General features: G+C 37.5%; 1 pseudogene across 1 annotated transcript in view; it reads left to right on the forward strand.

Annotated features, from left to right (window-relative positions):
* Positions 1-2889: 2889 nt before the first annotated feature.
* LOC143852618 (serine/threonine-protein kinase PBL27-like) overlaps positions 2890-13497 on the forward strand; it is a 12167-nt pseudogene continuing 1559 nt past the window's right edge. The window contains exons 1-4 of the transcript XR_013236802.1: positions 2890-3570; positions 3795-3955; positions 4962-5151; positions 5256-5647. The product of XR_013236802.1 is annotated as a serine/threonine-protein kinase PBL27-like (transcript). The remainder of the gene's footprint in view (positions 3571-3794; positions 3956-4961; positions 5152-5255; positions 5648-13497) is intronic.

Genomic DNA, 13497 nt, shown 5'->3' on the forward strand with positions numbered 1-13497 from the left:
TATTTAAAAAAAAAGGGGGTAAGTATTAAAAAATTATTAAAAAATAAAGGCATATTTTTTTTTTCCAAAAAAATAAGGGGGGCAATTGCCCCCCTTTCCTCTCATGTGGCATCGCCCCTGTGTGCATATAACTATGGTGCATATGGGTAGTTACAATTTAATTATTGTCTAGTTGTGGGAATGTGTTTGAGTTATGGGTGTGAGTTATGGTGTATGGGTTTAGGGTAGTGGGAGTTAGTTGTTAAAGATGTGTTGTGTTAGTGGGTGTTGGTTACTTGTTATGTGTTATGTTAGTGGGTTAATGTGGTAGTTATGTGGCATTACCTTCATTCTTGTATTTAAGAAGTTTATGTTAATGAAAATAGAAAAAGAAGAGAATTTTATAGCAAAGGAAACTTTGTTCTTGGAGAGTCATGGTTCATCTCGAATCGAGCCATTAGGAGGTCCGGTTGTCTCGAATCAACCTCTCTCCCCCTCTTTTTCTATTTTCTGCTTGTTTATTTGTGTTACGGCCAATTAGGCACGTAATAAAACGGAGGAACTTGCCAAAAGAAAAAAAGATGAACTAAATAAATCAAATTTAATGGACATGATGTATCTGATAAAAACGGAAAGATGGAATTAATATGGTGGAAAAGTAAACGTCAAAAACAATAATTTGAAATAAAATAAAGTAAGGATTTAATGGGAAGGCGTTTTGAAACTTTTGGAAAGTCTGGAAAGTTGAAGAGATTGACGATTCAAGGGTTGGAAAGTCCAAAAGTCTGGGAATATTGAGCGGTTAGCATCCGTTTTAGGAAGTTGAAGAGGCGTAAGTCCAAAATTCTTGCCCTCGATTTTTTAAATATAAATGGTATGAAATTCCACGTAGGAAAATATGATGTCACATAGGCTTGAGGGAGGAAGGGGAGGGCTGCCACATCAGCGGTGAACAATAAACCTCCTTCCTCTTTATTTTATCTATCTATCTATATCTATAAAGCTGAATGTGATAAGCTGGGTTGTCGCCACGTGGCACTCCCATTACATTCCGAAATTTAAAAATGCTTGAAGGAATTTCAAAAGTCACTTTACTCTTATATCTATCTGCGCCCATTCTTATCGCATTTAATAAAGAGGAAGTTGAGTTGAGAATATCTATTAATATCTACGATGGGCGTATTTTCGAAATTCGTATGCCCCTAGGATTTCTGCGAATACGAAAGGCATATAGTTTCGGGAGGAGGAGAGGGAAATCCGGAGACGGGATTTGATTAACAATTTATGGCTTATTTTACGGGGGAAGTGACTTGAAACGGCGGGGAAAGGAAATGGAATTCGGAATTCGGTCACGATTTTATCAAGATCATAATTTTTTCTCCGCCCCGTGCGCACGGGACTGCAACTAGTATATATATCAAGATGATAATGAGACAAACTCACCTTGTTCTACATTGTTTAACCAACTGTCAAAGGCTATTACAATTCCCCCGTAGGCTCTTAGCGGCCAATTAAAAAGTACAAAACAAGCTGAGTTCGCCCCATTATCAAAACATGGTCGTGCGGATATCAACGGCCCTAATGATTAAATTATAAAATCTCTCACTAACATCTGCATATTTCCCCAAGAAGCCTTTTCACATAGCTAAATTTTCAAATAAATGCCATCTCCTCTAAGGTGCCACCATTACAATATCAGAGGAAAATTCGGTCCCAACTATTAATTCACACTCTCTTGTCTTTTTCTGCATGTGTCGTGAAACTAGGAATCTGTCTTTATTTGAAAATTCCATCTTTTATTTACCTCTCTCTCTCTCATCCTTTCATGCGTACGACCTAAAAATGATCCTATTACATTGGATTGGTTTGGATGGTGGATTGATAATGGCCCAAAAATAACAAGAATCATCGACCACCATATGCCTTTGAATGTATATGATTAGTCATTCGTGCTCCAATAAATCTATAATGTATACTAAGGCCATGATTGGCTGCCATGAAAATATTTTCCATTTAATTTTAGTTTATCAAGTGGTGAGAGGGTGTGAGGAGACTAGAGAACACGAGGGAGAGAAAAGGCTCAAAAATAAGGAAAAGAAAAACTCTAATCAAAACACATTACGTACCTAGATGGGACCACTTGGGCTGGAATAAATTAGTTTTGATTTTCCTAACAGTAGGATCTGCTTTATAGTTGTTTGGGATGTCCACAGTCTTAGAGATAAAGACTATCTAGACTAGAGATTTTCTATAAATAACTTGTAGGTAACCTTCTCAGAGGAGTGAGGAAATTTGTTATAGTAATTGTGTCTTGTGTACAAAGAGGATTGATTCTTCTGCAGAAGTGGATCAAGAGGCTGATCTTCCCTCTGAGGAGATCTAATCCATTGTGAACCGATTTGGGTTCGTAACAAAACATAATTATCTTTTTTGGTACCAATATCATTAACTTTTTCCATGCTTTGTAGGCAAATCTTACTGTCTCATTCATGAGATCTCAAATCCCTTCATCTCTCAGCCTTCCCTAATCCTCTCTCATCCCTTGGAATATTAGTATGTAAAAAGTTCATGGTTGCCAAACGTGTTTCTTTCCATTGTCTTCCATTGACAGGGCCCACCATCTCTGCCCAAACCCATGACACCCATGAGTGGGCCCACCGTCTCCACCCAAATCCTTATATTAGGGTGGGGCCCACCATCTACACCACGTTTTGACATGGTTTCTCCCACGAACTCAACTCAAACACATGCATAGATGGGGACCAAAGTTTTACACCTCATGTTTTGATAGGGGGTGGGGCCATTATTTTACAACCACGTGTATCATGGGCCAAGAATGCTAATTGTTTTAGATATTTCATGTTTTGTGGTTTTTCCTTTGTAATTAGAATTATATGTATGTTTTTATTTTGCCTTATTTTGTATCATGTCATCTGGGTTTCTTGTTAATCGATTGAAATTGGAGGAATTTTAGATCTTATTCCATGTACCCTTTATGGGTTTTAGTTTTTGCTTCAATCTGCGCGGATTACAGCTTAGAATTTTGAAGTTGTATTTTTTTTTGGAAATGGGGTTTCTATTTCTCAAAAGAAAGGGAACCCTTTTTTTGTTTTTTGGGTACTTTTGGTCAATTTGGTTTCGCTTCAAATTAGAGTTTTATTTTATTTTTTTCCATTTTTTTGCTAGTGAAAAGTTAGGGCTTAAATGATGGCATGGCCCTGTCAGTTGGGTTTTATTTCTCTTTTATTTTGATAAATTAGATACTTCTGATGTCTCAGAATTTGATAGTCTGAAGGATTTGATGAAGATTACTTTATTTATTTATTAAGGTTAGATGGTCTTGAAGGATTTGAGATTCGATAAAGGTTTTTTTTATTTTTTTGGTCGATGGTTCTGGAGGGATTTGATGAAGATTACTTTTTACTCTTAGGTTAGATGGGTCGTGAAGGATTTGATGGGATTTGATGAAGACTAGCTGGGTTCTTTCTCCCAATAAAGGACTGTTTTTTCTAAGTAAAGGGTTTCCATGGCCACTAAAAATTTTGAATGGTAGATGGTGGTGTTGGACAAATAATTGCTACTGTTCAAACAGTGGGTGTTTGTTTGTCTTCAGGATTTCATGTGTTCTTTCCCTTTTTCTTTGAAGGTTTTTTGTTTTGCATGATTTTGTTTGTTTGTTTTCATGCAGACAGCTTGAAGTTGAATCCTCATTTCGCATTCATTTGTGTGCTTTACTGCTTATTACTTCTCTTTGTTTGTTATTGAACTTCTGTTGACCGAGGTGTTCAATTTTCTTTGCTTTTTTTTTTCTTCAGAGAAACTGAAGTTAAGTCCATCCTTGGATGTGAATATTGCTGCTCAGACATTTACATTTCAAGAATTGGCTACTGCAACTAATAATTTCAGAGGTGATTGTCTTTTGGGAGAGGGAGGGTTTGGTCGTGTTTATAAAGGCCGCCTGGAGAGTACAAATTAGGTTGGTTTGATTCTATATATTTCCTATGTGCTTATCCTAATTGTCTATCAATATTTCGTAAGGTTGCACCCCATTTTTTACTGTTATGATCAAAAAGTGAATCCAGGGTAATTTATAAAATACTGCACACATGTTTGTGTCTCTTTATATTCAGGTTCTCTTATAATGTTATCATTGGGTTGCACTAATATTTTACACCGTGTTCTAGGCGTCAGTATGCTTCATATTAATGTTCTTTGTGTCAGCTTTTGCTTATAGTATTATAGTTGGGTTATTTAGATTTTTTTTTGGCATATTTGTGTATTTTCCATATATTTAGGTTTTCTTGGAATGTTATGGCTGGGTTATTTACAAAATGCTTCACATATTTATATCTTGTTCTGTATGTTCAATCCTTTCTTGTAACATTATGGCTTGGGTTATTTGCAAAACATTTCAGATATTTGTATTGGAAAAACACTTCAAAAGCAGGATTTCGTTTGGAAAATAAAGAAATAAGTGAAATTGACCCCACAATTTGGTCATTTCTACGGTGTTTTTTCCACTTCACGGGGATTCGAGCTCACTTCCTTGTCTTCTTGCGCATGTGTCACAAAATGGGATTTCCTCTTTATTTTCCAAATAAAATCCCGTTTTGCTAGCAGCCCTCTTCGTATTATGTTCTGTATATTAAGTATTCCTTGTATAACTACAACTGGGTTATTTACAGAAGCTTCACATATTTATTTATTGTTATGTATATTCAGTTTTTTTAATCCTTTATTCTTATTCTTTTCATGAGTGCAACTTCTCAATTTGTCACCTGAGCCTTGAAGTATAGATCTTCATTGATTTTTGTATCCTATAATTGAGATAATGAAATTTGAAGCTTGAATTTGTCATTATTCATTTATTTCCTTGTTCCATACTGATACCCAAAAGATAGGGAATTGCTACTTGTTTTTTTATTGTTCCATGCAATGTATTTAGCTGCTGACTTGATGAACTTGTATTGTATTTGGTGTAGATTCTGGCTATCAAGAAACTTGATCGTAATGGGTTGCAAGGAAACCGGAAATTCCTTGTTGAAGTACTGATGTTAAGTCTATTTCACGATCCTAATCTTGTTAATCTGATTGGGTACTGTGCCGATGGAGATCAGAGGCTTTTAGTTTATGAATACATGCCACTAGGATCTTTGGAAGATCACCTTCATGGTATGTTAACTTCATTCACCCCACATTTTCTTTAGTTGTATTTACGTTTCCTTTATAGCTTGCTTTAAACAACAGTTCGGTCTGATTTAATGATTTATGTGTAGATCTTCCTTCTGATAAGAAACGACTTGACTGGAACACGAGAATGAAAATAGCAGCTGGTGCAGGAAAGGGTTTAGAGTATTTACACGATAAAGCCAACCCACCTGTTATATACCATGATTTAAAGTGTTCAAACATCTTGCTTGGTGAGGGATTTCATCCCAAATTATCTGATTTCGGCTTGGCAAAACTTGGTCCAATTGGAGATAATACCCATGTTTCTACTAGGGTGATGTGTACATATGGGTATTGTGCACCAGAATATGCAATGACAGGCCAGCTGACACTAAAATCAGATGTTTATAGCTTTGGGGTGGTGCTATTGGAAATTATCACTGGAAGGAGGGCAATTGACAATTCTAAAGCTGCTGGGGATTACAATCTTGTTGCGTGGGTGAGATTGCGTACTTTACTGGAAGAAACCAAAAATTTTCCAGATTTATTTTTTCTTATGCATTTATACGTTTTACAAGTCATCCATTCAGCTATTGAAGTTATTGTCTATGATGCACATGATTTTCTGCAGACTCAATTTTAAATCGGCTCTCACTAATTCCTTTTCCAGAACTTAATTCTTCCTACGCAGCACATGCTCATGTTTTTTTAACTCACTAAGACCCTGTTTGTTGAAGATATGACAACTTATTGTGAGTACCATACTGATTATTGAACTCAAAATTATGTTTAAATTTGAGTCCAATAATCGGTTTGACACTCACAATTGGTTGTCATAATCTTAAATGAACAGGGCCTAAGATATGTTTATGTGATTTCAATTTTGTCTTTCCATTTGCCTTTTCTAATTTACTTTCAGTCGTCGTTGTCCAATTGCTTGAGTTGCTTCTTTGGCCTTGTGCAACCAGATTGATCTTCACAACTTTATCTTGTATGGGTTGTCCGCTTTTGGACTTGAAGATCCTGGTCCATATATAAAACGGAATGTGGGAAGCTGTGGCTGCACCACGTGTCAGCCCCTCCTCTATCCTGAAATTAAAAGGTTGGTCCCGAATTGGCAACAAATGAGGAGTGAGAAATTAGGTTGCTACGGAGTTTTAATCTTTTGAAAACTTCAACCCAAATTTAGAAGATTAAGAGATCAAGATAAAATTCAAGCACACAAGTTAAATCTAAAGGTGCAATGCAAAATAAAGAGCAAGAGTTCAAGAGAGAGTGCACCCGAGATTTAAAGTGGTTCGGTCCACAAAACGCGAGGCCTACTCCACTCCACCAACCAAACCCATTGATGGCTTCACTATGTGATCTTCTTAACTTCGGTGAAGATCGGTGCCGATTACAAATTCCGATTACCTTTAACCTTGGTGGCAATCTTCACCACGGAGAGTGGGCTACGCTTCTCCGAACACTCGCGCGATACAAAGTTCTTGATAAGAAAGAAAGAACAAAAATCCCTCACAAGGGTTTACAAGAATTGTAGAAGATGTACAAATTGAGCCTATGATCCAAATCCCAAGCTTTAAAGGATGAGAGGCCTAATCAAGTTTGATTCACTCTTTGGATGTTCAAATGGAGTTTAAGAGTGTTATGATTGATGGTCTTGAAGTTTAGAATGCCCATATATATAGGAAAACCAAAATATGACCGTTCAGTGGCATTGTGGTAATTCCTGGACAATTCCCAACGGCTAAAAATCCGACCGTTATAGTGTTCTCGGAGTTCCGAGAAAAAATCTCGGAGTTCCGGGAATATAAACAGAAGTTGGAAAATGTCTACTGGACCATTTCTCGGAGCTCCGAGGAATCTCTCGGAGTTCCGAGCTCGGAGCTCCGAGAATTCTCTCGGAGTTCCGAGAAGCCTATGTTGAGCAGATTTTCACTTCTTGTTTTTAGGCTTCCAACTTTACACCAAGATGGGATTGCTATGAGGGTTCCAAGGTGTTGGAACACCACAAGGACAATCTTTTATATATTTAGGGTGTGTGTTTATGTACTTAATTATGCCTCTAAAATCTAAAACTAAGATTGGATCTTTTACAATCTAAATATGACTTTGATCTTCAATGGATTCTTCAAGTCTTCATATGTCTTGGACTTCATGATGTGGTCCAATGAGATCTTTTTGGTCTCAATCCAAGCAATGTTGTCTTAGCACCAATGTGATCTACAACTTAGACAATCAAACACATTAGTGATCATAAATCACTTGTGTATTGGAATCATCAAAATAAGATGGGAATGCCAAGGTGGAAACCATTGGGCTTACAATCTCCCCCTTTTTGATGATGACAAGCACAAGAGATTTTCCAATAAAAAGCACATATATTTTTCCTAATACTAAATTCTCTCCCCCTTTGGCATCTATAAAAAAGATGGGGTAAAAATATAAAGGGATAAAATTTACAATTTTAAGCTCCCCCTTTTTCAAGGAAAAAAATAAACATTGAACTCCCCCTATTGGAAAAACAATTTCAATACAAGAGGGGATATTTAATTAACCATAGAAAGATATTCAATTTTAGAGCAAAAACCCCTAATCTAAGCACATATGAAGATAATCATATGGGGGCTTTGGGAACCCAAGATTTCTTGGTTTCAACACTATCCCTAATCTTAGATGCACATTGGAATTGGTAATGACTATTTATTCCATAATAATGGCATCTAACATGAGGGTTAGATACGCTAGTCCTATCATATGCATGTTTAGGTCTTTGACTAGTCTTCTTTAAGATTATGTCAATAATTTTGTCACCATTTAAGAATCCATGGAGACATAATCTTAACCTTTCATTTTCATTATGAAGATGGGTTATTTGATTTAGAAAATCATTAAATTCATCTTCATAAGATTTGGAAGAGCTTGCCACATCTTGGAGTTTTGCAATTTGGCAAGTTTTCTCATCCAAACAACCCTTAATGGTTTCAATCTCAAGTTTAAAATTTTCAAGTTGTGCTTGAGATTTGGAAGAAGATTCATTTTTCAAAAAATTAAGTTTATTTTCTAATTTTGAAATGGATTTCTTTTGAACTTTATTTTTAGAAATTTGAGAGTGCAAGGTTGAGCACAATTCATCATATGATATTTTTTCACTATCACTACTAGATGAATAACAAGAGGGCTTAGAATTTACCTCAACTTCATGGGAGAGTGCCATGAGGCAAAGATCATCCTTCTTTGTTCCCCTTCACTTGAGCTTTGTCTCGAGGTGCTCAAAGCATCCCAACCGGTGGCAAAAGCCTTGTGCTTCTTCCAATCCTTCTTTCCCTTGTACTTTGAGGAAGACGACTTGAGAAGTGGACAATCCGGTCTTTTGTGTCCAATCTTCTTGCAATTGTAGCATCTTAAAGCTCCCTCAACTTCACTTTCTTCTTTATTCTTCTTTTTATCCTTTTTATGTTTCTTTCTCTATAAGCTTTTAAATTTTCTTAAAGCTTCTTCTTCATCGCTATCCGCCTCGCTAGAGGATGATGAGTTCGCTTTGGAGGCTTTTAGAGCTAGAGATCGACTCTCTTTTTCTTTCTCTTTCGGCTTCTTCTCCTCTTGTCGGCTAGTGAGGAGCATCTCATGGGTGATGAGAGATCCTACAAGCTCCTCCATGGTTAGCGTCTTGAGATTCTTTGATTCTTGTATGGCGGTTACCTTTGGATCCCAATATGGAGGAAGAGACCTAAGCAACTTACTCACAAGCTCATCAGTAGGATAAGATTTACCAAGATTAGCTAGTTCATTAGAAATTAAAAAAAAAACGTGTATACATTTCGGAAATGCTTTCGTTTTGATCCATTCTAAACATTTCATATTTGCTCTTTAACAAGTTTATTTTGGAATCCTTAACTTGAGATGTTCCCTCATGGGTAACGGCAAGTGTATCCCAAATAACCTTGGCGGAATAAAAAAGAGCTACTCGATTAAACTCCTCCGTAGATAGGGCGCAAAACAAAGAATTTATAGCTTTGTAATTTAAATTTGCATGCCTTTTTTCTACGACATTCCATTCTTCAAATGGTTTGGAAGGCAACATGTATCCATTTTTAACAATGTGCCAAAGTTCCACATCTATCGAAAGAAGATAGATGCGCATCCTTGTCTTCCAATGTCCATAGTTGGACCCATCAAAGAAGGGAGGTCTAGTTGTGGAATGGCCCTCCGGAAGTCCGGTTCCATTTCTATCCGCCATTTCACAATTAGAAAGTTGCCAAAGATCTTATGATCTTTCCCTTGTTTGAAATTTTTAAAGAAAATTTTACCAAAGATTTATAGAAAAGAAAATCTTTTAAGAGCCTTTGCTCTGATACCAATTGAAATTAAAAGGGTGGTCCCGAATTGGCAACAAATGAGGAGTGAGAAATTAGGTTGCTACGGAGTTTTAATCTTTTGAAAACTTCAACCCAAATTTAGAAGATTAAGAGATTAAGATAAAATTCAAGCACACAAGTTAAATCTAAAGGTGCAATGCAAAATAAAGAGCAAGAGTTCAAGAGAGAGTGCACCCGAGATTTAAAGTGATTCGGTCCTCAAAGCGCGAGGCCTACTCCACTCCACCAACCAAACCCGTTGATGGCTTCACTATGTGATCTTCTTAACTTCGGCGAAGATCGGTGCCGATTACAAATTCCGATTACCTTTAACCTTGGTGGCAATCTTCACCACGGAGAGTGGGCTACGCTTCTCCGAACACTCGCGCGATACAAAGTTCTTGATAAGAAAGAAAGAACAAAAATCCCTCACAAGGGTTTACAAGAACTGTAGAAGATGTACAAATTGAGCCTATGATCCAAATCCCAAGCTTTAAAGGATGAGAGGCATAATCAAGTTTGATTCACTCTGTGGATGTTCAAATGGAGTTTAAGAGTGTTAGGATTGATGGTCTTGAAGTTTAGAATGCCCATATATATAGGAAAACCAAAATATGACCGTTCAGTGGCATTGTGGTAATTCCTGGAAAATTCCCAACGGCTAAAAATCCGACCGTTATAGTGTTCTCGGAGTTCTGAGAATATTTCTCGGAGTTCCGAGAAAAAATCTCGGAGTTCCGGGAATACAAACAGAAGTTGGAAAATGTCTACTGGACCATTTCTCAGAGCTCCGAGGAATCTTTCGGAGCTCCGAGGAATCTCTCGGAGTTCCGAGAAGCCTATGTTGAGCAGATTTTCACTTCTTGTTTTTAGGCTTCCAACTTTACATCAAGATGGGATTGACCATTTCTCGGAGCTCCGAGGAATCTCTCGGAGTTCCGAGCTCGGAGCTCCGAGAATTCTCTCGGAGTTCCGAGAAGCCTATGCTGAGCAGATTTTCACTTCTTGTTTTTAGGCTTCCAACTTTACATCAAGATGGGATTGCTATGAGGGTTCCAAGGTGTTGGAACACCACAAGGACAATCTTTTATATATTTAGGGTGTGTGTTTATGTACTTAATTATGCCTCTAAAATCTAAAACTAAGATTGGATCTTTTACAATCTAAATATGACTTTGATCTTCAATGGATTCTTCAAGTCTTCATATGTCTTGGACTTCATGATGTGGTCCAATGAGATCTTTTTGGTCTCATTCCAAGCAATGTTGTCTTAGCACCAATGTGATCTACAACTTAGACAATCAAACACATTAGTGATCATAAATCACTTGTGTATTGGAATCATCAAAATAAGATGGGAATGCTAAGGTGGAAACCATTGGGCTTACAAAACTTAATTCTTCCTACGTAGCACATGCTTATGTTTTTTTAAGTAGACTCATGATTTTCTGCAGACTCAATTTTAAATCGGCTCTGACTAATTCCTTTTCCAGAACTTAATTCTTCCTACGCAGCACATGCTTATGTTTTTTTAACTCACTAAGACCCTGTTTGTTGAAGATATGACAACTTATTGTGAGTACCATACTGATTATTGAACTCAAAATTATGTTTAAATTTGAGTCCAATAATCGGTTTGACACTCACAATTGGTTGTCATAATCTTAAACGAACAGGGCCTAAGATATGTTTATGTGAATTCAATTTTGTCTTTCCATTTTCCTTTTCTAATTTACTTTCAGTCGTCGTTGTCCGATTGCTTGAATTGCTTCTTTGGCCTTGTGCAACCAGATTGATCTTCACAACTTTATCTTGTATGGGTTGTCCGCTTTTGGACTTGAAGATCCTGGTCCATATATAAAACGAAATGTGGGAAGCTGTGGCTGCGCCACGTGTCAGCCCCTCCTCTATCCCGTTTTAATAAAAGAGAACTTTAGTCTATTAAAAGCATTTCCTCCCAAAATGACGCCTGATATCTCTCTCTTCTCTCAAATCATGGGATTTACCAAGAGTCGTTCCTCTTTATCTAAGTGGTAATTGAAAAGTTGGAAATCATCTTTATCCAATTTTTATTCTCCTTTTTTCACTGATAATGATGCAGTTAATATAGAATAATTGTTTCCTATTCTAATGATTCCTCTGCTATTTGGATACTCCAGCTAAAATGATTGGGATTCCTTCCTATTTTTAAGTGGTGCATTTAATATAGGTTGCTTAACGTATTTCCCCATTAAATCTGACTCTTCACCTTTCCCACGTACTCTCTTAACCATGTCGTTACCTCACTTTTTTACTCGTACATGGTTTGAGAATGGATATTCTCGCTGTCCCTGGACGAGAGAAGCGGTGGTGGAGGACGAGAGACGGTGTTGATGGTTGTGTATTAGTGTTGCTTGGTGTTAGACCGAAAATCGGTAACAGGTACGACAGTGACGTAAGAGCTGAGCTGGATGACCAGAGGAGCTGAGTCCTGAGGGACCGGAGTGAAGGAGAGCGAAGTGGCTGAGTCCTGCTATGAGGGCTGAGTCCTGCACAAGGCAAGCGAGGTCAGAAGACCAACCCGGGTTTTACTCCGGACAGGCCCTTCGACACTCAAGTCAGTATGAGTAGGAGTGCAGAGCTAGTCTTAAGAGTTTTGGGTGGAGAGGGTTTTTCGCATTACCATTGGTTTGAGCTTTGAACCCCCTTTTATAGAGGGAAACTCGGTGACGTGTCCAAGACAGGTGTCTAGGACAGGTGACGGCCTGTGATAGGCTGGAGTTCACCTACTCCAGGACAGGTGTCCAGGACAGGTGGCGGCCTGTGATAGGTTGGAGTTCACCTACTCCAGGACAGGTGTCCAGGACAGGTGGCGGCATGTGAGAGGCTGGTGTTTTTACACCCCATCACTTGGTATTTCAGGCAGATAGAGCAACCCAATGGTAGACGAGTTCCGCTGCCCACGAAACCTCCATTACCATCCGATGAGCAGCGCTGCAAAGGCAATGAACCAGAAACGAACCATTTTGGTCAATATGAGAAGAAGAAGTGGAGATTTGTAGAAATGAGATTTCCATACTGAAGAGGGGTAAGCAATATTTTCCCCCCTTTTTCTTCTTCCTGTAAAACCATTTCCCAAGGCAGACAGGTTTTTGGTTCTTTTTTCTTTTTATCCTTTTTGATGTGAATATTCTTGAGATTAGCTTTTCTGTTTTTGCATATTGGCTTTTTTGTCTATGAGGTCTGTCATTTTTTATGATTTTTTCCGGTTTGGTTTGGGAATCTTAGTCTTCTGAGATTATTTGAATGTATTTGTACCATTTTTTTTTGGCCTTTTTTTCTTTTGAAGTTTAGCTAGCTTGACATGTCCATTCAAGATGGGATTCAATTGTTTTTAATTCTAACCAGCTTTATGTCTCCTTCTCTTTGAATTCCATCCCTTTGACATCACCTGATCTGAAATTGGAGGCTTTTCTCACTTCAGCAACATCGAACCCTTACAGAAGTAAATTTATCAATCTCATTTATTGATTTAGTTTCTCTTTCTTTCTAAAATTTATGTCCTGGTGTAATTCTTTAATCTGAATTTTGTAACTATGGTCTTTCTATCGTTTGTGTTCTTTTGTTCCACATTTTAGTCGAATTTCGAACTTGGGGGTTCTCCATGCAGAGAGATGATGTTTTGCATTGAGAAGATGCGGGCTACAATAATAATTGGAGATAAAAACTCCCTTTATATTATGCGACTTTAATATTTACAGAACGTTTGAGTTATATTTTTTCCCGGCAGATTTGTCATTTGCCACATAAGAAACATGCTTACTTAATTTTTTTGGGGGGTATTTGTAACGTTTGAGTGATCTCCCTTTTCTATCTGGGTATTTGTATTATATAAAGAATGCATGGATACCTGAACTGGCGTTTTCATCATTTTTGTATTTTGCTTGATCGAGAAATTAAAGATGGTATTTTTTATATCTTTGCCAGTGAGAAAACTCAAGACTCGATACAC

Source organism: Tasmannia lanceolata, unplaced genomic scaffold (genome assembly GCF_043159265.1).
Source record: "Tasmannia lanceolata isolate RefF3 unplaced genomic scaffold, GAP_Taslan_0.1 ptg000019l, whole genome shotgun sequence".
Classification (NCBI taxonomy): domain Eukaryota; kingdom Viridiplantae; phylum Streptophyta; class Magnoliopsida; order Canellales; family Winteraceae; genus Tasmannia; species Tasmannia lanceolata.